Raw genomic sequence first — 24,914 nt, 5'->3', positions numbered from 1 at the left:
AAAGCCACTCTACATTGCCTCAGCCCTAGTTTTTTTAAAACGGGTCGGAGCAACCTTTTCCTAGGTTCTGAGTAATATTTGCAAAAAAGGATACAATGCAGAGACGATTGAACGGAAACCTCGTCACAGGGACAGGGAGTAAGTTCCTTAGACCAACAATTCATCACAGGAAAAGTCACTAATCTAAAAAAGGCATCAACCCTAAATCGGGTTAAAAGCATTCGAGAATAGCAGCTAGGGACAAGATTCAAGTATGGCTGTATGCCTTGCTTCTGAATAAGTAAATGGTTAGCCATAACGGAGCTCTTACATTTCTCTACCAACCAGCGTTTCTCTGACAGATAGACCAGGCATAATTTCTTAAGTTTTTTTCTTGACAGTTCTGCCATGGTGTCTGGGGAATCAAAGAATTCCGGATGGCCCATCTCAACAAAGAAACTTTTTAGATATTTAAACCAGGAGATTTTTGGAGACCCATCTAAGCCAAGACAGTCCTTGATTATATCCCTGTTCAAGCCCGTCTCGGTGGCCGACCAAACTTTGTGCCACAACAGAATGGGCTCTAGGTTAATGAGGTCAGAGATATAAGGTACGCCCAGCTCTTGATGACAAACGTAAGAGCAAGTGGACCCAGGTACTGCCAGTAAAAAACGAAGAAAAACATTTTGACAGATCTGGATGGTCGAGGCGTTTCCTATACCCCAAATTCCTGCACCATACAGTGCGATGGATACACATTTGGCTCTATAAATGTCCAACAGCACTGATACAGGACGACCCCCTACCTTATTAGAGAAATGTTTGACGGCTCCTATAGCTCGTGAGAAGGCTAATTTTCTTGATTCCCTTGCTGCTAGCCAAGTGCCCTTTTTATCAAAATTAATACCCAGATAGGAGAAGGTATTGACAATCGCAAGTTTTGTGTCGGATAAAAAAGAATTGCAGCGAAGGTTCTTCTTTTTTGTGCAGCACATAGTAAAAGTTTTGCTGATATTGATCTTTAAACCCCTATTGCCCATGTACTCTGAGAATTTGCTAATCGATCTTTGTAGGCCGATTTGAGTCCGGGCCATAATTACAGCATTGTCTGCATATAAAAGAATGGGGATGTGGGAGTTGCCGATTTTTGGATAGTCCTGCTTATCTTCCAGGAGGTGAGATGCGACTGAGTTAATATATAGGTTAAACAAAAAAGGAGCTAAAATGCAGCCTTGTCTCACGCCCTTTCCTATAAGGAATTTGGAAGAGCACTCCCCCTTATCTCCGAAACGGACCCTAGCACCCGCATCTCGATATAATTCTCTGATAAAAATTAGAAGGTTTGGGTCCACACCCATGTCCTGCATGGTTAGCCAGAGTTTGTTGTGGTTGATGCAGTCAAAAGCCGAGCTTAAGTCCACAAATGTGAGGAATATATTTTCGTTTTTTGCCTCAACATATTTGGCTACTAGCAGAGCTAGATTCAATCCTTGCTCAATAGTTCCCAAACCTTCCCTAAAACCATATTGGAACTGGGAGAGAATACCTTTTTCGTCGGCCCATGTTTGCAGTTTATTAAGTATGACTCTCCCCGCGATCTTCATGAGAGAATCAAGTAAGGAGATCGGTCTATAACACTTCGGTGTGTTACGATCTCCTTTCTTAAAAATGGGGACCACGATGGCTTCCTGCCAAGTCCGTGGGAAACCCACTTTAGTAAAGCTGTTAAGAACATTGGATAAAAGAGGAGCCCATAACTTATTGTTTGCCTTATATATATCCACGGGTATTCCGTCCGGGCCCGGAGCCTTTCCCGCTGGGCTCTTATCAATGGCTATCAGAACTTCGTCAATAGAGAAGGCAACGTTAATTGGAAAGTGCAATCTATCCTGTAATCTTAAATTTTTCCCCCCTTCTGTGACTACCGTGGGGTCTTCTTGATAGAGTTCCCGAAAGTAAGTCACCCAAGTCTCTTCAGTGATTGCTATTTCAATAGAGTCTGTTTCATTATTAGTAAAAAAAGGAGCGTTCACTGCTTTCCAAAAGGCAGTATTGTTTTTAGATTGACAGGCTTCTCGGAGGGTAAGCCACGCATCCTGTTTAATTTGTTTCTTCCTTTTTTTAACTGCTTTTTGATAAGCGGATCTGGCCGATCTGACATCCACCATTACTCTGGGGTCTCTCTTTAGTTGGGTCAATAAGTAGGCGTGAGTCCTACTACACTCTGTCAAACCACCTCTTGGTTTTGTTAGCCCCATGATGAAGAGGTTTTGTAAGTAGATTCCCAATTTCCGCAGAGATACTAAGGAAAGCATCGGTCACTTTTGAAGGATCGGCGCTCTCAATTAGACAAGTATTGAATTCATCTACCCTGGAGCGGATTAAAGTACCGAGAAAGGCCGCTGGTTCTACTATGTCCCATTTTAAGGTATAACCATTCCTCCTGGCAAGCCGCAATCTATGGTTGTATAGATTCTGAACCGTGGAATCGGTGTTGCTTTTAGCCTTCGGAATGGCCAGGGACAAACTGAGGGGTAGATGATCACTCATTGCTACCTCGCGTAATTCAAACGAGCAAATATAGTCAGAATAGCGTTTAGATATAAGCAGGAAATCAATGATGGAGTTACATCCTCTGCCTATAAAAGTGGGGCTGAATGGGACTGATGGAGAACAAAGTTCGTTAGCAAAACCCAAATCCAAGGAGAAGAGTATGTCGTTTAGATTTTTTCCTAAAGGGGTGTGGGAAAAATGTGCAGAAAGAACGCCCTCCCTTTCCCCCAGGTCACATATGTTTTGATCACTGAGTGGACATAACGTGTGATTAAAATCGCCAGTCCAAATAACACAGGTATCAGAGGAATCCTTGTCGTCCAAGTTTTTTAAGGATTCAGTTAGTTCCTTAAGTGTTGAGGCCCACAGATCTTTCGGTATGTTGTTATAAAAATTTATCAGATCTATATGTAACTTTCCCCCAAGCGTGATGTGCAAAATTTGGTAAAAAGCAGAGACTGGTGCAAAGGAGATTTTTATGTCTTTTACACAGTTGGAAACATAAGTGCATAGACCCCCTTTGTTTCTCCCTCTAGTGGTGGGTATTGCAGGGGTGTGATAAGTTCGGTAGCCCATCATATGAATGGGATCAACCGTCCAACATTCCTGGAGGCAAATGAACGAAAACGTTTTCAAAAAAGTGATACAATTTGTGTCTCCTAGTCTGGAGGACAGACCTGCAATATTCCAGGACAAAAGGGTGAGGTCAGAGCATGTGTCAGCCTCTTGCAAGGAAGGAGGAATAGAAATTTCACAAGAAACAACATTGACAACCGGACCACTGTTTGGACTTAAGGGATAATACGGAGTCTCTACCGTCATAAAGTTGCTAAAAGTAGTATCAGGATTAACCCGAGGGGAGACTATCAATTGTGCTGTCTGTGGATCAAATGATTTTAACTCATCCTTATTTACAGCCTTCCCTACAAGTTCTGAGGCTGGGGGGTCATTCGGGGGCAGTCAATCAACCGCATCTAGGCAACTGTACCTATTTGCGCATGAAAAAGACTCCAACCAGTCCTGGTCGGTTATAGCCATCCCGCCTCTTTCAGAGTTGCCGTTAGCTTTACCTCGCCCAACCTGAACCCACCAGTTGTTATTAGCTTGGGGAGGATAGAAATAAGCAAGTGGGAAAGGGGTAATGCTGGTAAAATGTAAGGAGGATTGTGTCTGTTGGATGTGTTTAACCGCATGAGGGTTGCTAAAATTGATCACAATACAATCCCCTGTTGTATCTTTATTTCTTCTGCCCACCCAACTAACTCTCCGCACAAACAGAATCTTTGCGTGGGTGCCAGGAGGGAGTGGTCGGTTGTTATTGAGCCAATGTATTTGCATTGTTTTGTTCTTTAGCTCGTGATATGACTCAGTAACATTAGCTCCAATACAAGGTACACCCGTCAATACAATAACATATGGGTCGGATTCTGGTGGAAGATCTAGAATGGGTAGGTTATGTACGTTTTCATTGGGCAAAACCCTTCTACTAGCTTTCGCATTATTATTCTGTACCGTGTCGTTAGTAACTATTATATTAGCATCTGGGGATTTCTGCTGAGGTATTTCTGCTATAAGTTGATCTTTAGTGGCACTAATGCTGGTAGATTTTTCAGTGCAAGCAATAACCTCACCGGTTCTCCGGGATGTATCTAATGGCAGAGCCAAGTGAGGAATAGTCAGGAGAGGAGAGGTTTTCTCTGTAGAGTTACTTGCAATATTAGCTAGTGCGGGGGATTTGTTATGCTCTCTATGTAAATCTATCTTCATTAGTTGATTAATTTCAAGATTTGTTAGAGCAGTTTGTTCTATTTTTTTAAGGCGCTCTTCTATCTTGATGAGCCTATCTAAAAACGGTCGGGTAGAGTTATCAAAAATGTCCCTTATTTTTGAGAGAAAACCCTCATCTATTTGCGTGGATTTGTTTGGGGTTACTTCAGACAGAGTTTGTTCGTTAGTCCCCAGAGAAAGATTAGACGGGAGTTTATCGTTTTTGGATTTGTTCGGTATAGATGTATTCCCCTTTTTACCACGCGGGGCAGCCTTTTGTTTTGGTTTGGCCCCTAGGGTTGAAGCAGGAAGGGGGGAGGTGACATCGGAGATGGCATGTGATTGAGCTCGAGTCGAAACACCGTCAGATTGGACATTCACAGCATCAGACGAGATGTCAGATCTGTTGGTATTTCTAGCAGTATTAGCCCTTATCCTTTCCAAGCTAGGGTCCATAGTTAAGTCAATACTACCCCCCTCGCTAATCGTACCATTATTTGTGCCAGAAATAGTATTATAAGGCGCAGGTGAAACAACTGTGGCAATAGTCCCTAGAGAAGAACGTTTGGCAGTAAGCGAGTCCAACGAGAGACGACGCTCTGTTAAGTCAATTTCACGTTCTAAAATGTTGGCTGCCCTAACAATGAAATTGTCCAGAGTTCCAGCCAGAGTAGTATTGGTAGCGGTACCCTTAGCCCTAGGCATTCTTTCTGCAAGTTCTGATATATATATCTCTCTCACTAAGAAGGCCGAGTTGCAGGGGGGGTGGCCCAGCCCAGTGTCTCCAGTCTCGAACGGCCTCAAACGGCCCGCTCTTTGCCCGGTCTTAGCCCCGTGCTAAGACCCGCGCGCGTCCCGCTAGCGCGTGAGGGCAAAATTATGTTTATAAAGGGAAAGGAAACGGTGTTGGGGGAGGAGTCGGGAAGAGGACCAGGTGCGGATGATCAGCTTCCCGCACAGCACCCTGGTCCTCGCAGTCCCGGTTACGCCGGTCGCTCACCGTGAAACAAGCATCCAGCAACGTCCCCTCACCACAGCAGAGCACAGCACAGGGGGGCCAACAGCGTGGAGCGTAGAGTCAGGGCATCAACAGGGCATCCACAATGACCCAGGCAGTGAACAGCGAAGTCCCGGTCCCTCAAGCGGCGCCCGCGCAGCGGGGGCCGCGAGGCGCGATGGAAGATCAAAAGGCTGGGGTAGGAATCCAGGCAGTCCTGGCAGTAACGAGCAGCACAAACCAGTTTCCGCTGGAGAAACAAACCAGTTTCTCCAGCGGACCAGATAGTGTGTCTGGTGGGTCTTGTAGTCGAAGGTATTCCCTAAGGGGTTGCCATATATCCTTAGGTCGCCTTAAATCTGCATATAATTCGCTTGTAGTGTCGCAATAAGTCATGCTCTTAAGCCAGCTCTTAACATTGGGTTTTTGCTTGGTGCCCCAGCGAAGAACTATTTCTCGTTTCGCCGGAAGCACGGCGATTGCTATGAATCTGTGCGTGTTTTAGGGCAACGATTCTACATAGCCCATCATTGCAATCAGAGGATTTGCTGACACTTGTATCCCCACCATCCGCTGTACTATACCGTATATTTCATGCCAATAGGCATTTATTATACTACAGGACCAATGCATGTGGAGAAAGGTTGCTACCTGTAAATTACATTTGGGGCAATGTGTGAAAGTGGTGCTCTTTAGCCTGACCATCTGCCGGAGAGAAAAGTATTGACCGTCCTGTTTTCAAGAGTAGCTTTTGCCATGCCCAGCAAGTAGTAGACTGCAGTTGAATATTGTGTGGGTCCCGTGGGATCCCTACAGGCAGTATTGCATTCAGTGGTGTAGGATCAGCTAAATCTCTCTCTGGCTTGGTGTAGGGTATATGTGTGTCAGGGTGATACCAGTGATATGCATATCCACACTGTGCTACTAAAAAATAAAGATGCATGTCCGGAACTCCAAATCCCCCTTTGTCGTATAGAAGCGTTAAGGTGTTTCAATTGACTTTGGTCTGTTTCCCTCCCCATACCAACTTTATGAGGTGTGTGCGAAGTTGTGTAAAAAATAGGTTGGTCAATAGGGTGGGAATATTGGTGAATAAATAGAGAAAGTGAGGAAAGATAACCATCTTTATAATGGCTATACGTCCGGCTATTGATAACTGTAATTTAGCCCACTGTTCCACTTTGACCTGTAAGCGCCTCAAAGCTGGGCCGTAGTTTAAGCGTAATACCTGCTCTCGGTCTCTATTTAAATATATTCCCAAATATTTGGTTTCCGCTTCACACTATTGTACCAGGAACTCCTGGCACTCGCGATTCTGGACATCGGTCAGGGGGAATAGTTCTGATTTACCCCAGTTGATTTTGAGGCCGGACAATGCACCGAAACGTTCTATTTCTCTTAGTAATGGTTGCAGATTGTCTTCAGGTTTCCTAACGTATAAAGCCATGTCATTGGCGAACAACGTCACTAGTACAGGGCCGTGCTTAAATTGGAGCCCTTTGTGTAGATCTTTCTGAAAATAATGTATACGGGTGTCCACTGCTATTCTAAAAAGTAAGGGGGATAGAGGGCAGCCCTGACGGGGGCCTCTAGGTACTGTGAATGGTTCTGTTATTGTGCCATTGAAGCGGATACGAGTTGATCTGTGAAACCCATCTTGGCCAGCGCGGCATGCAGAAAGGGCCACACGAGAGTCAAACGCCTTCTCTGCATCCAGAAAGGCAGAAATTGCAGGTGTGGTGGGATTTATTCTGTTAACTACTGAACAGAATGTCCAAAGATTAAGCGCAGTGGACCTGTGCCGCACAAACCCAGATTGAGCAGGGCCTATGATCTGCTCCATTTAGAGTGATAATCTAATTGCCATCATTTTGGCCTGGTTTTATAGTCAAAATCCAAGAGGGAAAATGGACGATACGTTCTGCACTCCTCAGGATCCTTTACGGATTTGGGGAGAAGCACCAATACCGCTTCCCTAAATGAGGGTGGGAGGGTGCCAGATTCCAATGCTTCAGCATAGACTTCTAGGAGGTGTGGGACTAGGAGCGTATTGTAAGTTTTGTAAAAAATTGCGGGGAACCAGTCTAATCCAGGAGCTTTAGAACCATCCATTGCTTCAATGGCTTGGTCCATCTCTTCAACTGAGTAAGGTTCGCTCAGAAACTTCCTATGTGCATCCGGCAGCCAAACCATGGCGATCTTGTCCAAATACTTCCTAATGTCAGCCATGTTGGACTCTGACTTAGTGGCATATAGATCTGTATAGTATGTCAGGAGGGTACGCCCAATGGCGGTATTCCCAGCTATGATCCGCCCTTCCTCGTCACGTAACTTGGTAATGTAATTCTGGGTAGAACGGGGCTTGAGCAGCCTCGCTAAAGTGCGGCCTGGCCTCTCTCCTTTCCCCCATACCTACAAGCTGTGGCGTACTTCACAAGATACAACGCTTCTCTGCTAGCTTCTTCTGTGTATTCTGCCAATAAATCCGTCCTGCCGTGCATGTACCTAGAGCTATCTCGGTTGTCCCCAGTCAAATTTCCCCTGTCGAGCAGCTGTAGTTAGTCTTCTAGTCTGGCCAGCGGTCTCCTTAAATCCCTCAATACTCCAGAGTGTGTGGAGATGCATACCCCCCATGCATGTCTTAAAGGCCTCCCATAGAACTGCCTGCGTTGAAACAGATCCAACATGGTTAGCAAAATAGTCCACTATTGCGTAATTAGTCTTTGATTACTGGGTCTCAGCGCCATGGAGGGAAACCTCCATTGCCTCTCAAAGCCCCTTTCAGCAGGAAAGTATAGTGAAAGATACTGGGGAGTGGTCAGATAATGTACGGGGTAGTGTCTCACTTTGTGGACCCATGCTATTGTTGGTCTAGTGAGCAACCAATAATCTAACCTCGTCCATGTGTTGTGCTGATGTGCGTAATGGGTGTATTCAGTGTCAGTTGGATTCGGATCTCTCCATGTGTCCATCAAATCATGGTCCTGACACATGCCTTGTAGAACCTTGTGGGATCGGGGTTTGTTTGTTGTGGCCTTCGCAGTTCTGTCCAGAAGTGGATCTAGCAAGATGTTTAAGTCTCCTAACACTATGTGGTCTGCCGATAACTTGTGTGTGTCTGCGGATGCTCAAAAAAGGCAAAATCGTCGTGTTTGGAGCATACACATTAACCAGTATGATATTGTGACCTGCTATTTTTCCTGTTACTATCAAGAACCATCCACCTGGATCAGATATCATGTCTATATGCGTAAACGGCACCCTTCGACTATTCAGTATGGCTACCCCTCTAGCATATGAGCTGTAGCTGGAAAAATATCGATGGGTTCCCCGGGTAGACGCAAATTTCGACAGGGATAGATGGTTTCTTGAAGGTATACAACATCTGCATTGTGTGTTGACGTATATACTGGAGTACTAATCTGCATTTCTTACGGCTATTCAGCCCGCAGATGTTTCAGGTCAGTATGGTAATGTTAGCACTACGCCGTGTTTCTACCTTGTGAGCCATAACGGGAATTCTGTGTATTTGAGCTGTTCCTGCCTGTTTAAAATGATACAATAAACTAAAAAGTGAAACCGCAAACCTGCCGATACATGAGCAAACAATTCTATACCCCCTCTCCCACCCTCACTCGGTGGCTGCCCACCAGGTGATACCCCTGTGTCTCTCCCCAGTAACTGTTGCTGCGCATAATGTCAACATGACAATTTCCCCCCAGTTCAGTATCATTGTGTTCCCACACAATGATACAATTGGGGGGCGGGGGTGGCAACACCACGTGGGACCCAGCAATGAATTAACGTTTACCCCTCATCAACAAAGTCTATTTATATGAACAAGTGTTTGCAGTGTTGCCCAGTATCTATGCCCATATTGTTACCGTCAAGGATTAACTAGCACTGGAGCGCTGCTGTGTATGTTCATCTAACCGGTTGTTGCTTCTAACTTGCTGTTCTATAAATCCAAACTCGTCCCCGACAGTTTCCGGAGAAACTCCCCCAGGAGAGGATCCCCCTACCGCACTGCCGGCTCCGGCGTAGTGTTGGCAAAAGTTTTGAACCTCGTCGGGATTATCGAAGATTTGCACCTTGCCGTTTACATCAATACTGAGCCGGTCCTGGGCACAACAGGCCATTGCAGAGACCCAATTTCTGAACCGCTGTTTTGGCCCCCCTCCCCCCCCCCCCCCCAAACTTACGCCTAGCCTCTTGTACCAGGGCCGTAAAGTCCGGATAGATTGAAACATTGGAGCCCTGCCACGTCAGAGTCTCCGCTTCTCTGGCAAGTCGAAGTACTGTGTCTCTATCTTTAAAATTTAGCAATTATGCCATGATTGGTCTTGGCAGGAGGCCAGGGTTGGGACGGGGACCGAGTGATCTGTGGGCTTGTTCTACAGTGAAGGTATTTGAAAATTGATCTGCCCCAAACAAATCAGTCAGTAGTCGCTACACAAATTGGTCCAATCTTCCTGTATTGGTTAATTCAGGGATTCCCAAGATTCACACATTGTTACACCGGCTTCTTGCTTTCAAGTCCTCATTCTTTGTGGCTACTGTCTTTTATTTGCGTTCCAATCGTTCTACTCGCTTGGTAGTTTGGGCTGCCCCATCTTCCACGTATGATGTGCGACCCTCCACAGTGTCCAGTCTGGCGTCATGGCGAACGACCCTCTCTCCCATTCCGTCAAGGCGTCGGTCTAGCGAGTCGGATCTGGTATCAAGCGCTTTAAACCCAGAGTGTAGTTCTAATAGCAAGGCAGAGTTATCTGGGGGTGCGGCTCCTCCAGTGGTGCCTGCGGCAGCTTCTGCAGCCATTGCAGTGGGTCGCCGACTGTCCGTCTTTGTAAAGACTTCGAAATGCAGTTGTTTCTGCTTAGGGTCTTTGCGCACCAATCCCAACTGTCACCAGGAGTTCTAGTCAGCCCAGTTGCATGGTATGAAGCTTTCGTTCAAGCAAGTCACTGTTCGTGCTCCAACAGTCCCCCACAAAAGGGTGTGCACAAAGTCAGAAGAGGGGCTTCAAAGGATTGGTGATTGTTGACCAGAGGCGGGAGTATGAATACAGGCAGTTTTGTTCCCATAGGGTGTTCTCTGGTCTTCCTGGACTCCCGGCTGTCCTATAGCATGCTCCTCCCCACCTCCATCAAGATTGCTGGGCCCTCGCATACCTCACTTTGGATATGGGGGACATGTACCAGGTCGCTACCTCAATGCACCCCAGTTGTGTAACTGTGCGCGGTTACCTTGGACGGGTATCCCCTCAGGTTTTGTTCCCCAGACTGCTGTAAACTATCCTAGCCACCCCAGGGAAGGGGGGGGGGGGGGGGATGGGGGTTGGGGGGGTTCGGTCTGCATTGACTTGGTCTGCATTGACCCAGCCGGTCACCAGTTCGAGAGAACGTTCCGTGCCCTTCCAGCTCAAAAGGTACTGTGCCTCTGTGGCCAATAGGGTTGTGGCATAGGTTCTTCGGTTTCAGGGGAGGGTGCCGCCTCTGCGTCGGGATAAGTACGGTCTCCAGTGCTTATGTGGGGCTCAGTGGGTGTCTGCCAAGGCTGTGTATGCTCCCCAGTCACTACCGCCAGCCCAGGGTTTCGCTAGCCCCTGCCACTACTGCTGCATCATGCCCAGGTTGTATCGGAGCCCCCGCGACTTCTCTGCTGCATCGGACGCCGAAACCACACAATGATGTCCCAGTCTCCAGCGATGTGTGGATAGGGGTCGCTACTGAAACTCAACAGGGTTTGCACCTTTCGGTCGCTCTGGGGCCTGGTCCCGCTCCAGGGATGTAACAGCGAAGCAACGCTATTCTCGGCACAGTTTGTATCGGGTCAGCGTTCCGCAGGTGCCATCTTGCTTTCCGGATCACAAAGGTTACGGCGGCTGATTTTTGGTTCAAATCAGCATTTCACGATTTTCGGCTCCGCTGTAGCTGCTAACATTCCGGTCCCCGAATTTTCGTTTTTCGAAGGGGTTACATGTGTTTAAGTGCCGTTCTGGGCTGTGGCGCAAGGGGTCGGCACGGAGCTTCAGTTCCAAGCAGCCATTGCAGTCGCCGATCCGGCCATGTCCCTTACTAGAGTGCATCCTTGACCCTGGGGGACCCCTGAGTCTACCCCCAGAACCTCAAACCCCACTACCAATTACTTACCTCAGAACCATAACACTATTTTCCTCCAAAGGATAACACTGACTGTTTTTCTGTGAAAAGTTTCAAAGTGTGGAGTTTGAGAAACTAAAGAAATTCTTTAAAATTGCATAATTTAACAAAACGATTTTACCTACCTGTTTTCAGGAAATGTCCTAGTATATAGGTATACTACTCTGTGAAAGCCTAGTAATCTCAAAAGTTACTTACTTGCTATTTTACTAAAACGCCTATTCAAGTCTATGTACTGCATTTACTAAATATTGCATTTCTCTGCATCCTTACTGTAAATCAAACCAAAGTGCATATACAATTATCATTCAAACTGTATTTCAATTGTGTTACTACTGTAAATTATTTATTGCTTACCTGTGCCAGGCTTGCTTGGTTCTAGAAAGGAATATGCTACTTACCAGTATGCGTCTGTTCTTGGCATGTAGAGCTGCAGATCTATACACTGTGCATAGATCGCCATCTGGTGTTATGCCCGGATGTTTGCAGTTTGTTTTTCCTCTTGGAAAGTCTTTGGAAGTCACGAGGTCGGTGACTCCTCCTTTGGTTCGTATTGCGCATGGGCTTCGGCTCCATCCTCAGATTGTTTTTCGCCAGCAGGGAAAGATGGAGCGTAGTAGTAACAGTAAAGAAACCCATGTGTCTTGTATCTAAATAGGATAAGGCTGGAACGGATACAGGTAGCCGGGGAGGCGGGTGGGCATGTATAGATCTGCAGCTCTACATTCCAAGAACAGATGCATACTGGTAAGTAGCATATTCCGTTCGAGGCATATGAGCTGCAGATTATACACTGTGCATAGATTACATAGTAGTACCCAACCCTAGCGGCGACCACCGGTATCCGTTGCAGTAGTTTGAAACAGTGTTTTTAGTACAGCTTGGCCCACACTAGCTTGTTGCTTGGTTTGCACATCTACACAGTAATGTTTTGTGAAGGTGTGCGGTGTTGACCATGTTGCTGCCTTGCAGATGTCATCTAGTGGTATGTTCCCTAGGAAAGCCATAGAAGCCCCTATCTTCCTTGTAGAGTGGGCTTTAGGGGGAACCGATGGCGTTCGTTTTGCTTTGTGGTAGCAAATCTGTATGCACTTTACAATCCACCTAGCTATCCCCGATTTAGAAATAGGGTTGCCTTTATGTGGTGGGGAGAAGGAAACAAATAGCTGTTTGGTTTTCCTGAAAGGTTGTGTTCTCTGGATGTAATAAAGTAAAGCCCTTTTAACGTCCAGTGTGTGTAAGGCTCTTTCCGCAACTGTTTGGGGTTGCGAGACAAAAAACTGGCAAGTCTACCGACTGGTTTAAATGGAATGGAGAAATCACTCTGGGTAGAAATTTGGGATTGGTGCGGAGTACAACCTTGTTGTGATGCATCTGAAGAAAAGGTTCTTGTATAGTGAGTGCCTGTATTTCACTAACTCTTCTGAGGGAAGTGATAGCCACTAGAAAAGCTGTTTTCCATGTGAGAAATTGCAGCTCACACTTATGTAATGGTTCGAAAGGGGGTCCCATTAACCGTGTGAGAACTACATTCAAGTTCCAAACAGGTGAGGGTGGCACTCTGGGTGGAATCACTCTCTTGAGGCCTTCCATAAAGGCCTTGATGGCAGGTACTTTGAAAAGTGAGAGGTGCTGCCTATTTTGTAAATAGGCCGCAATTGCAGCGAGGCGTAACCGAATGGAAGTATATGCTAGGTTACACCTTTGCAAATGGAGTAAATAACATATAATGTGTTGTATGGATCCATTCAAAGGATTGATTGTGTTGTTGTGGCAGTAAACAACAAATCTTTTCCACTTTGCTGCATAGCACGCCCTAGTTGTAGGGCGCCTAGCTTCCCTGATAATGTCCATGCAGTCAGGGGGAAGGTTAAGGTATCCAAATTCTAGGACCTCAGGAGCCAGATCGCAAGGTTGAGTTGAGCTGGGTCCGGGTGCCTGATCTCTCCATGGTTCTGGTTTAGGAGGCATGGCGAGAGGCGTAGCTTTTGGTGTGGTACTACTAAGAGTTCCAGTAGTGTGGTGTACCACGGTTGTCTGGCCCATGTTGGAGCTACCAGGATCAGAGTTAGGGAATGCTGCTGTAGCTTTCGCACCACTAATGGAATTAGTGGGAGAGGTGGAAAAGCGTATGCAAATTTGTTTGACCAGTTCATCCATATCGCATTGCCTTCGGACAATGGGTGTGGATATCTAGCGGCGAAGCTTGGGCATTTTTTGTTTTCGTGGGTGGCGAATAGGTCTATGTATGGATGCCCCCACTTCTGAAAGAACGGGTGAAGAACTTGTGGGTGAAGTTCCCACTCGTGTATCTGCTGTGTCTGCCTGCTCAGGAGATCTGCCACGGTGTTTTGTACTCCTGGGACGTGTTGGGCTAGGAGAAAAATCTTTTGTGGAATTGCCCATCTCCATATGCTCTGTGCTAACTGAGAGAGCTGTGGAGAGTGCGTGCCCCCCTGTTTTTGAATGTAGTACATGGCAGTCATGTTGTCTGTGCGAATGAGGACTGCCTTGCCTGAGACCTGCACCTGGAAGGATTTCAGGGCGAGGAAGATAGCCAGTAACTCCTGATGGTTGATGTGGAGTAACTTCTGTTGCGGCGTCCATGTGCCCTGCACTGTGAAGTGTAGTAGATGAGCTCCCCAGCCGGAGAGCGATGCGTCTGTTAGGATTATTTGTGGAACTGGGTCCAGGAACGGTCGACCTCTGGAAAGATTTGTGGTGTTCCACCACTGCAGAGAGCGATGAGTGCGACAGTCTACCAACACCAGATCTGTCAGTTTTCCCTGGGCCTGGTTCCACTGGCGCGCCAAGCACTCTTGGAGTGGACGCATTTGGAGTCTTGCATGGGGCACTATAAAGATGCAAGAGGCCATCATCCCTATGAGCTGCATAAACACTCTTGCTGGGAGAGAGTGTTGAGATAGAAATGTTTGACGCAGCGCCTGTATTTTTGCAATCCTGGCAGGATTGGGATAGGCTATGGCTTTGGAGGTGTCTATGGTGGCACCGAGATACTGTTTTGTGTGTGAGGGTACCAGGTGGGATTTTTGATGGTTCACCGTGAAACCTAGCTGGTGAAGTAGTTGTACCGTAGCGGCGGTATGTTGCACACATTGTTGGTAGGACGTGGCTTTTATCAGCCAATCGTCTAGATAAGGGAAGACGTGAATGTGCTGTCTTCTGAGGTGTGCAGCCACTACTGCGAGGCACTTGGTGAACACCCTTGGTGCTGTTACCCAGAAAGGGAGCACCTTGAACTGGTAGTGTTGTCTGTCTACCACAAACCTGAGGTACTTTGTGAGACTGGTGTACTGGGAAGTGAAAGTACGCGTCTTTCAAGTCCAGAGTGGTGAGAAAATCGTTCTGGGAGAGAAGTGGAAGAACCTGTTGGAGGGTTACCATGTGAAAATGGTCCGAATGAATGTAAGTGTTTAGAGGTCTGAGATCTAAGATAGGTCTTAGGGTCTCGTCTGTTTTTGGGATTAGAAAGTACAGGGAGTAGACCCCTAAATTTTGTTGATTTATGGGGACCTGCTCGATTGCTCTTTTTTGCAGGAGGGAGATCACCTCTTGTGTTAGTAGCGCAGTATGTTCTTGCGACATAGGGCGGTGCCTGGGTGGAATGTTGGGGGGTGTTGATGTGAATTCTAGGCAATACCCTGACTGAATAATTTGCGTCACCCATTTGTCTGAGGTGATTGTCTCCCAGACGTGAAGGAAATGCCGTAGTCTGCCTCCGACCGGAGTGGAATGGTCTGGAGGGAGCGGGGGAAAGTCATTGGGCGGGAGGTGTGGCAGAGCGGGCGGTATTTATTTTGCCTCTGCCCTAATTATTATTGCCTCTGTATCCGCCTCTTAACCTTTATTGACGGTAGACTGAGGGGGGGATTTATAGGACGTGGATGCACTGTGATGAATAGCCTCTACCCGTGCCCCGAAAGGAAGAACGGCGAAAGGTGCGTCTGGGAGTCTGTGTTTGTAGGGCTCCCATAGATTTCGCCGCGTCTGTATCCTCCTTCATTTTTTCCAGGGCTTCATCTACTTTAGGGCCAAATAGATGATCTTGGTCGAACGGGTGATTTGGTATAGAGGCTTGAACCTCTGGTTTAAACCCTGAGACAGGCATGGCGACGGAGAAGGACACTGGTGTTTATGGCCCTGGAGGCCGTATCTGCCGCATCTAGGGCACATCGTATTGAGGTATTGGTTATTGTTTTCCCCTCTTGAATAAGTTCATTAACTCTAGACTTGTACTTTTCAGGGAGATGGTGCATGATGGATTCTAGCTCATCACAGTGCGCCCTGTCGTACCGGGCCAATAGTGCTTGCATATTGGCAATACGCCATATATTGGCCGCTTGTGACGCAGTGCGCTTCCCTGACGCATCTAGGAGCTTGGACTCTTTGTCGGGTGGGGGCGCTTCGCCCGACGCCTGAGAATTTGAGCGCTTCCTGGCTGTAGATACCACTAGGGAATCTAATGGTGCAGGGCCCTTAATGTAAGAAGGGTCCGTAGGGGCGGCTTTGTACTTCTTTTCTATTGGGACCCTGGCCCTGACTGGGTCTTTGAAAACCTCAGGGGCATGTTTAATTACGCCCTTTAACATAGGTAGAATGGCAGTGGACCTATGTGTATCATCGAAGGTGTCTAGGAGGAAGTCCTCCTCCACTGGGTCGGTATGTAACTCCACCCCGTGGTAGTGTGCCGCCCGTTGTAACAAGTGGTGAAAACCCAAGGAATCTTCAGGAGGGGATGGCCTAGATGGGTAAAGGTCATCCTGTGGGACATCTGGGATGTCCGGATTGTTATAATCATCCCATGGGTCTGGGGATCCAGTAGGGGTGGGATCTTGTGGCACATCTGCTGGATCATAGTAAGTGTCCCCCAAATCGTCTGGGACAGGGGACAAGGTGGGGGAACGATGAGGTGGAGGGGGTGGAGGTGGAGAGGGTGGAGGAGGTAAAGGAAGTGGGGAAGGCACCCTGAAAGGAGAGGTGGCAATGTCCTTTCTCTTTGGAGTGGGAGGTGGAGCCGGCTTGTCCAAGTGTCTCTTTTTCAAAGACGATGTCAAGTGTCCGGTCGTTGGTTCCTTGGTGAGGGTTTTCTGCAAGGGATCCGGTGTGAAAAGCTCCTGTGACACTGGTTGATTGGTCGGCGCCGACCGTTTCGGGGCCGACGGCTTCTTAGGTTTGTCGGAGCCGTGCTTCCGGGGAACCTCCGGTTTTTTTGGTCGGTGCCGAAGGGGATTTCGGCATGGGAGTGTCGGTGCCGAGGGCCTTGTGATGTTTCGTCGGCACCGGAGCAGGTTTCAGCACTGAAGACTGGTGCCGGGTTCGGTGTGGAGGTGGAGGCCGATATTTTCTTCGGTGCCAAAGTGTGTTTGTCGGCACCGGTGGCCGGCTGGCTCGAGCCCGAGCTGCCGGAAGGCTTAGAAGGCTTCTTTACCGGGCCCGAAGTTGGGGTGTGAGAAGCCGTGTCCTTGGTCTTGCCTAGGCCCGGAGGCGAAGGTGTGACCGAGGCCTTTTTCGGGATCGGCAGTGGAGGGGGAATTGTACTCACTATCCGCTGCGCCGGGGTGATGTCCTCCAGTTCTGAGTCGTCGGCCTCGGAAGCACTGACGAGGTCGTCGTCCTCCTGTTCGATGTCCTGCTGTCCCGGAGATGTCGAGCGGAGGTCGAGGAGTGCGCCATGTTGCGTCTAGCCCGTCGATCTCGAATGGTCTTTTTGGAGCGAAAAGACTTGCAGGCGGGACAGTCTCGGGCCTCGTGTTCTGGGGAGAGGCAGAGGTTGCACACCTCATGGAGATCGGTGTGGGGAAACTTTGAACCCACATCGAGGGCACTTCTTGAAGGGAGTTCTTTCCATCAGCCGAGACCGGAGCCGGAATAGGCCCGAAGGCCGCCGTCGACCACCGGAATCGAAGAAGTGCCGAAGAGAAGATGAATAAGATGATTTACGTAGTTGAAGAAACTCGATGAGCGAGGATTTGTGCGTCGATCGGTGAACTGGGAAGTTCGGAACCGGAGCGCAAAGTTTTACATCCGAGCCCGATGGCGGAAAAAAAAAATCTGAGGATGGAGCCGAAGCACATGCGCAATACCAACCAGAGGAGGAGTCACTGAACTCGTGACTTCCAAAGACTTTCCAAGAGGAAAAACAAACTGCAAACATCCGGGCCCAACACCAGATGGCGATCTATGCACAGTGTATAATCTGCAGCTCATATGCCTCGAACATACAATAACTAAAAGAATATTTTTATACAAAAACAATTGGTTTGAAGTTCAGTCTGAGTGGGGAAATTCATTTGCTGACTGAGGGTGTACAACAAATGTTGAACACTGTCCTCCGATACTGCCTTATTGCTCGACCACACTACCACAAATAGAGAGTAAGGTTCAATCTAACTTTACCTCTGCCAACGTTTGGGGTTTCACTGGACTCTGTGCACACTATACCTCACTTTGGTATACTATATACAGAGCCAGCTTCCAACAGTTGTGAACCACGGTTGACATGCCCATGAGAGAGCAACTAGGATTAGTGTCGGGGACGCTTGAGTTTCCAAACCATTAATGGAATGAGTAGGAGAGGTGGAAAAGTGTAAGCAAATATACCCGACCAGTTCATCCATAGTGCATTGCCTTTGGACAATCGGTGTGGGCATTTTGCGTTTAAATGCGTGGCGAACAGGCCAATGTCTGGAAAGTCCCACATTTGAAAGAATGGGAGGAGAACTTGAGGGTGTAGTTCCCATTCGTGGATTTGCTGTGTCTGACGACTTAGCAGATCTGCCATTTGTCTACTCCTGGGAGGTGTTATGCTAGGAGATAGATTTCGTGATGAATGGCCCACCTCCAGATGTCCTGGGATAGGTGAGACAGTTGGAGGAAGTGTTCCCAACCCTCCACCCTTTTTTTAATGTAGTACATGGCTGTCATGTTGTCTAAACGAATTAGCACAGTCTTGCCTACTAGCTGAGCTTGAAATGCTTACAAAGCCAGAAAAATCTCTAACAGTTCTAGATTTATATGAAGCGGTTTTTGTAGGAAGCGTCACATGCCTGGATTTGTGTGGGTTTGGAGATGCGTTCCCTAACCTGTCAGTGATGTGTCTGCTGTCAGTACTATCTGTGGAACCGGGTCGCTGAAGGGCCGCCCCTTCAAAAGGTTTTGTGTGTTCACCACTGCAGAGCGATGGGTGCGCCCGTCTACCAATACTAGATCTGATAATTGACCTTGAGCCTGGTTCCACTGACGTGCTAAGCATTCCTGTAGGGGGCGCATCTGAAGTCTTGCATATGGAACTATAAAAATACAAGACGCCATCATTCTCAGTAATTGCATGAACAGTCGAGCTGATAGGGAGTGTTGAGGCTGGAACTTAGACATCAGGTTTTGAATATTTCTGATTCTGGCTGGAGTTGGGTATGCTAGAGCTTTGTGTCTCTATAATAGCTCCTAGAGAGTCTTGAGACCTGGATGGTTGGAGATGGGTTTTGGTCTGATTTACTGTGAATCCTAGTTGGTGATGCAGTTGCACAGTCTTGTGAGTGGCATAGACAGCTGTTGTGAGAGCTGGACTTTATGAGCCAGTCGACTAAGTATGGAAATAAGTAAACATGTTGTCTTCTCCGGTAAGCTGTGACAACTGCCAAACATTTTGTTAAAACCCTAGGAGCGGTTGTCACTCTGAAGGGAAGGACTTTGAATTAATAATGTTGGCCTGCTACCACAAACCTTAGGTATTTGCGGTGCACAGTGTGTATTGGAATATGAAAGTAAGCGTCCCTCAAATCCAGAGTGGATTGAAAGTCACCTTGCTGAAGGAGAGGAAGCACTTGTTAGAGTGTTACCATATGAAAATGGTCCGACTGAATAAATAGATTTAGTTCGCTGAGGTCCAATATAGGCCTCAGAGAGCCGTCCTTTTTGGGAATTATAAAGTAGAGGGAGTACACTCCTGTTCCTTAGTATTGTGAAGGACTGGTTCTATTGCACACTTTTGCAACAAAGAAAGAACCTTTTGCTTTAAAAGGGTGAGATGTTCTTGTGACATAAGTTGTGACCTTAGAGGAATATTCGGTGACGTGCTTGTAAGCTCAAGGCAATAACCTGATTGCATAATTTGTAGAACCCATTTGTCTGATGTAATCGTATTCCAAATGGGTAGGAATTGCGAAAGACGTCCCCCGACAGGAAGGGGAATGATCGGGGGTATGGGAAATAAGTCACTGCTTTTTGTTTGCAGGGGAGATGCGTGTTAATTACCTCTGCCTCTTCCCTTGCCGTTGTTTCCTCTATATCCGCCTCTAAAATAACCTCTTGAAGAGAGCCACTGATTGTTGCCCTTGCAAGAGGAGGAGGGATTTTCTGTAGATATATTTTTGGAGCTGCCCCTATAGAATGAGTGACGAAAGGAACCCCTATTAGGTGATTGTAAGGCCCCCATGGACTTAGCAACTTCAGTATCTTTTTTCATCTTTTCTAGTGATACATCGACAACTGGGCCAAAGAGATGTTCTTTATCAAAAGGTTGATTAAGAATAGAGGATACTACTTCAGGCGTGAACACTAAAATCCTTAGCCAAGCATGTCTACCGAGTAGTACACTAGTGTTTACTACCAGAGTTGCTGTAGCTGCCTGATCTAACGCACACCTGATAGCGGTATTAGTTATTAATTTACCTTCTTGAATAAGGTCACTGCTCATCCGGTAGGATCATCATCAAAATAACTTATTTGATTCATTGACTCATAAAAGTATACATTGCATATAAAACATCTTTAAAACTTTCTATACAACATTTGGGGTAGACAAAATATAAATTAACAATTAAAAAAAAACTCAGCAAATTCTCCGTCCCTCCAAAAATTACAGGATGGATTTAAAGCATATAGTCACACAGCCATGTTTCACTAACACAATTCATAACGTTTTCTAATTGATAGGGTAGTTCTGATAAAATTAAGCACAGCACTGCAGACGGCAACAGATGGCAACGATCTTAAATAATAATGAAAACCCTCTTAATGAGAACAAGGACAAATTTTTATCAGGATTGGCCTAATAAAACGAGCTCTTGTGCCTTTATATAATGTACAAAAAAATCATGAAGTGCATTGTGCTTTGTTGTGCTGAGTTATTACATAAACAGGGAGTCAGCCTCTCACACCAACTTGCCTGTTTAGGAAAAGCCACAAGAAAATGCAGTGTACAGAAACTAACCCTAGTCAGGTAGAAACGTGATTGTGTATGGGTGGTAAAGGATAAGTAGAATTCCTGACCTCTTGGCCGCCTGTAAATTAAGAACGAGTCTGCCAAGTCGGGCGTTCTTATTTTGTTGTATTAAGTGTTTTTTATAGTTAATTTCATGGTTGGATTGTATACTTTCGGTATTATCATAATAATTTCCCAGACCAATGTTATTAAATACATTTTTAACATAACAGAGCCAAGGGATAGACAATGCCTTATCCAATCTCATACAATCCTTGATAATCGCTCTAGTAAATGACAATTCCTCTGAGGACCACACTTTCCCCCATAAGATCAATGGGGCAATTTTTATTCTGTTTTCAACATAATCGACTCCCAAATCAGAGTGACATAATTTTGGAGGCGAACTGATAGGGACCATCAGTAATCTTTTTTAAAGTGTATTTTCCAGGATTTGTAGCTTGCTGCTTTTTTGATTGCCCCATACTCCTGCCCCATAGGTTCTAACTGACCGGCATTTAGATTTACATAAAATAAGTATTTCTGCAACCGGCTTATGTCCCAGCTTACATGCAAAGTGGAACAAACCCTCTAGTGGAGAAGTGTAGCTCACTGGTTAGAGGAGGCATACCCTGAAGCAGAGGTCAGACCCGGGACCAGGGTTCGATTCCCGAGGCGGCAGGGTCCGGAGCCCAATTGTCCACGGACTCGATAATTCTCGCTTCGGTGCCCACTCTAAGCACGAGTTCACACTATGCAGCTCTGGGCAACAAGCTTGCTTAATCTCCACAACGCCCCCCCCCCCCCCGCGGCGGGATGCCTGGCTTTCACCTTGGGGATGCCCAGTACGGGTTATCTCACAGGGAAAAACCAGGACGGGTTCCCAATGCAAGCGCCGAGATGCCCAAGGGTAAGTCTAGCGCTATATAAGAACACACATACATACATACATACATACATACATGCATGATTCTACTAGTATGTAGGGCCCTCGCTGCAATCAGAAAGTCCCAATACAATGTTGAAAACATTCCCCAGATACGTAAAGTTAGGTACTTTATCTATAATCTTTTCCTTTACCATAAATGCTCTTCCTTTTGTTTGTTTTGGGCCACACACCATGATAAAAGACTTGCTAAAATGTACTTTAAGATCCAATGCCATCATAAAATCGGTAAAAGCAATTCAAGCTTTTTGAAGGCTATTAGCAGTTAAAGTCATCAGTATCGTATCATCCGCATATGAAAGGAGGGGAACTGGCTTACCTCCTATAATCTAATAGTCCAAATGCTGTTCTAATAAAAATTTCTCTACCCCATTTGTGTATAGAAGAAATAAAAAGGGGGCCAAAGTGCATCCCTGTCTAACGCCCTCTGTGGACTCTAGTTTTTTTCATCCCCTGGTCCATAACGTATGGAGACAGAAGTTGTTGAGTGCAACCTACATAACAGGGTAATGAGTGCCTCCTCAAAGCCCATTTTTTCCATTAATGTCCACAGCTTCCCCCTGTTAACTGTGTCAAAAGCGCTGGATAAGTCATTGATGGCCAGGTGGATCGACCCACCCTTGACCTTCATGTACTTACCCATAACTAGGGACAGATTAAGACCTTGTTCGTTCGCTCCCATCCCCTCCGGAAACCATATTGTGATTGGGATAGAAGACCAGAGTCTTTAGACCAAGTCTCCAGACGGGCGAGAATTACCCTTCCCAGCGCTTTACATGTTGCCTCAATTAGGGATATAGGCCTGTAGCATGCAGAGTAATTCCTGCTACCTTTCTTGTATATCGGTAGCACCACGGCCTCATCCGGTAGGAATTCAATGAGCTTTACGAGCTAGTCATAATGAGCTCTAACATACCTTGCCAACAATGCTTGGGCGTTGGCAATGTGCCAATTATTAGCTGCTTGTGAGGCTTTCCTTTTTCCCTGAAGTATCTAATAATTTGTACTCCTTATCAGGAGGAGGGGCTTCCCCAGTTTGAGAGTTAGCTCTCTTACGAGCATTGGAAATGACCAGCGAGTCTAAAGGTAACTGGCCTTTGATATACACAGGGCTTTGTATTTTTTCTCCACCCTGGGAGTGATGATCCTAGCTCTTACAGTATCAGTTGTCCCAGTGTGAGGTTTTGGGCATCTGAGTCTCCTTCGGACACGGAAATGTGTTCCTCCATTTCAGCTTCCTACGCTTGCGTTTCTTCGTGTTCAGACTCTTCTTCGAGGAGGTCAGGCGCAGAGCCACTTTGCTGGTACATTTCGTGACATCGAGCCAGACTATTACGTAGGGTTTTCTTCGACCGAAACACTTTGCAGTCTTTCTCGTCCTGTTCCAGGGATAAGCAAAGGTTGACCACCTCGTCCAAGTTAGTGCACAGAAACGTAGCGCGACACCCTGGACATAACTTGAATGAAGTCTGTTCCATTAACTGCTACCGATCCTGGTGCTGGTAGGCCCAACGGACTTCCACAAATGTTCCGATCTAAGTTTTTTCGAGAGCAAACAATATGCGGAGAATGAGAACACGATCAATAAACAATGCCTTCGAGGGTACTGGATGGCGCACCGAAGGGGGCCCGAAGAAACGGTGCTAAACCGGAGCGCAACAATTCACATCCGAACCCAATGGCGGAAAAAAACAATATAACAATGGAGTCGATGCCCATGCGCACTATCGCCGAAAGGAGAAGTCCCCTACCTCATGACTGGAAAGACTTCTTCGAAGAAAAACAAAGTGCAAACATCCGGACCCAACACTAGATGGCGATCTATGCAAAAGCATATGATCTACAGCTCATATGCCTCGAACAGAAGATTATCGGTTTGCAGGCAAGTAAAGGACCTGCAAGAGTAGTTGTTGGGGGTTAGAACCAAGGTTCAGTTGGACACGCAAATTGAACCACCACCAGCACTAGGGCGGCCGGGTGCAGAGCCCAATGTTAGCAAATGGGGCTAAGGCGGCCTTTGGTCAAGGGCTGCTTACGGGCAGGCCACTTGGGTGTGGGAGCAAAGCTCCTGGGGTTAGGGTCAGCACTGTAGGGGGCCAACAATCAGCACAGGACATGCACCACCAACGGCAAGGAGGCAGCTATATGGAGTGTGCCAAGAAGACGTCGAGAGCCTTGTGGTTTGCAATGAAGATCTCCACTTTAAAGAAAAGGCTGCAGACTGTGATAAGGAGATTTCCTAAAGGCGACCAACAGCAGGAGAGATGTGTTCTTGGGGAATGCCTGGACACAGTCGGTTGGGCCACCAAATGCCATGGGGTGTCTTTAGGTCTCTGATCTTACCAGCTCCGGTCGCCGTCGGGGGAGCCTTCACGTTAAGGTTGCAGGTGCCAGTCTGGACCTTGAGTTAGGCCAGGGATCCCCAGATGCCAGGTCAGGATCACTGGGGAGACCTCCTAGTGATGTTGGACCACTCGAACTCGGGCCATGGGCATCTTGTGCAGAACCAAGATACTTCCTGGATCCGGGTTCTGTGTTACAGTCTTTGTTGAGCAAATCCAGTGCTCACAGGAGACAGTCTTACAGATGACTGCAGGGCAGGTCATTCGGGTTCTGGGGTGCTCCTTGACACCGGTGTTACGCTGTGAGCAGGGCGGAGTCGGGACAGACCGGTAGGGCTGGGGCCAGAGCAGTTGGTGTCCCCCTCTTCCTGGTTCTGATCAGCTCTTCGGTCCTTCTTTTCTTCCTCGTATCTGAGGAGGCAAGGTTCAGGGTTGCCCCTAAATACTGCAAGCCCATCCTGGGGGAGGAGGCATGACACCTCTGACCAGGATGTGCTTTGTTTGTGGACCCAGAGAGCAGAGGCCCTCTACCCAGGGTCCAGAAACCTGCCTGGTGGTGGCAAATGGCAGGCAGCCATTAAGGAACCACACAAGGGCTGATCCCTTTTCAGGGGACATCTCTAAGATGCCGTCTGAGAGCATTTTACATTACATCCCACACTGGCATCAGTGTGGGTTTAATGTTCTGAGATGTTTGCTACCAAACTTCCCAGGTTTCAATAAAGCCATTATAGAACGGTGGAGTTAGTAATGACCAACTCCCAGATCATATACTCTTTATGGCTTTACAACACTTACAATGTCAAAGAATGGACTTAGACACTGTATGGGGTACAGGGTTCGTGCCTCTGTACCCTCACCTTGGGGCTAGTGCACCCTGCTAGAGGGGTGACTTACCTAGGTCTCAGTTTGTGGATTGTAGGCATGGCACACAGGGATGTGTGAC

At 47.1% G+C, this 24,914-nt stretch overlaps 1 protein-coding gene across 3 annotated transcripts in view; it reads right to left on the bottom strand.

Moving 5' to 3' along the window:
• The window catches only part of TNPO3 (transportin 3), a 1,119,313-nt gene that overhangs the window by 752,003 nt on the left and 342,396 nt on the right, over positions 1–24,914 (bottom strand). The window lies entirely within an intron of this gene.

The sequence above is a fragment of the Triturus cristatus genome, chromosome 4_1 (genome assembly GCF_964204655.1).
Source record: "Triturus cristatus chromosome 4_1, aTriCri1.1, whole genome shotgun sequence".
Lineage (NCBI taxonomy): Eukaryota > Metazoa > Chordata > Amphibia > Caudata > Salamandridae > Triturus > Triturus cristatus.
The sequence above is the reverse complement of the archived record's forward strand: the minus strand, read 5'-3'. Positions and strand labels throughout refer to the sequence as shown.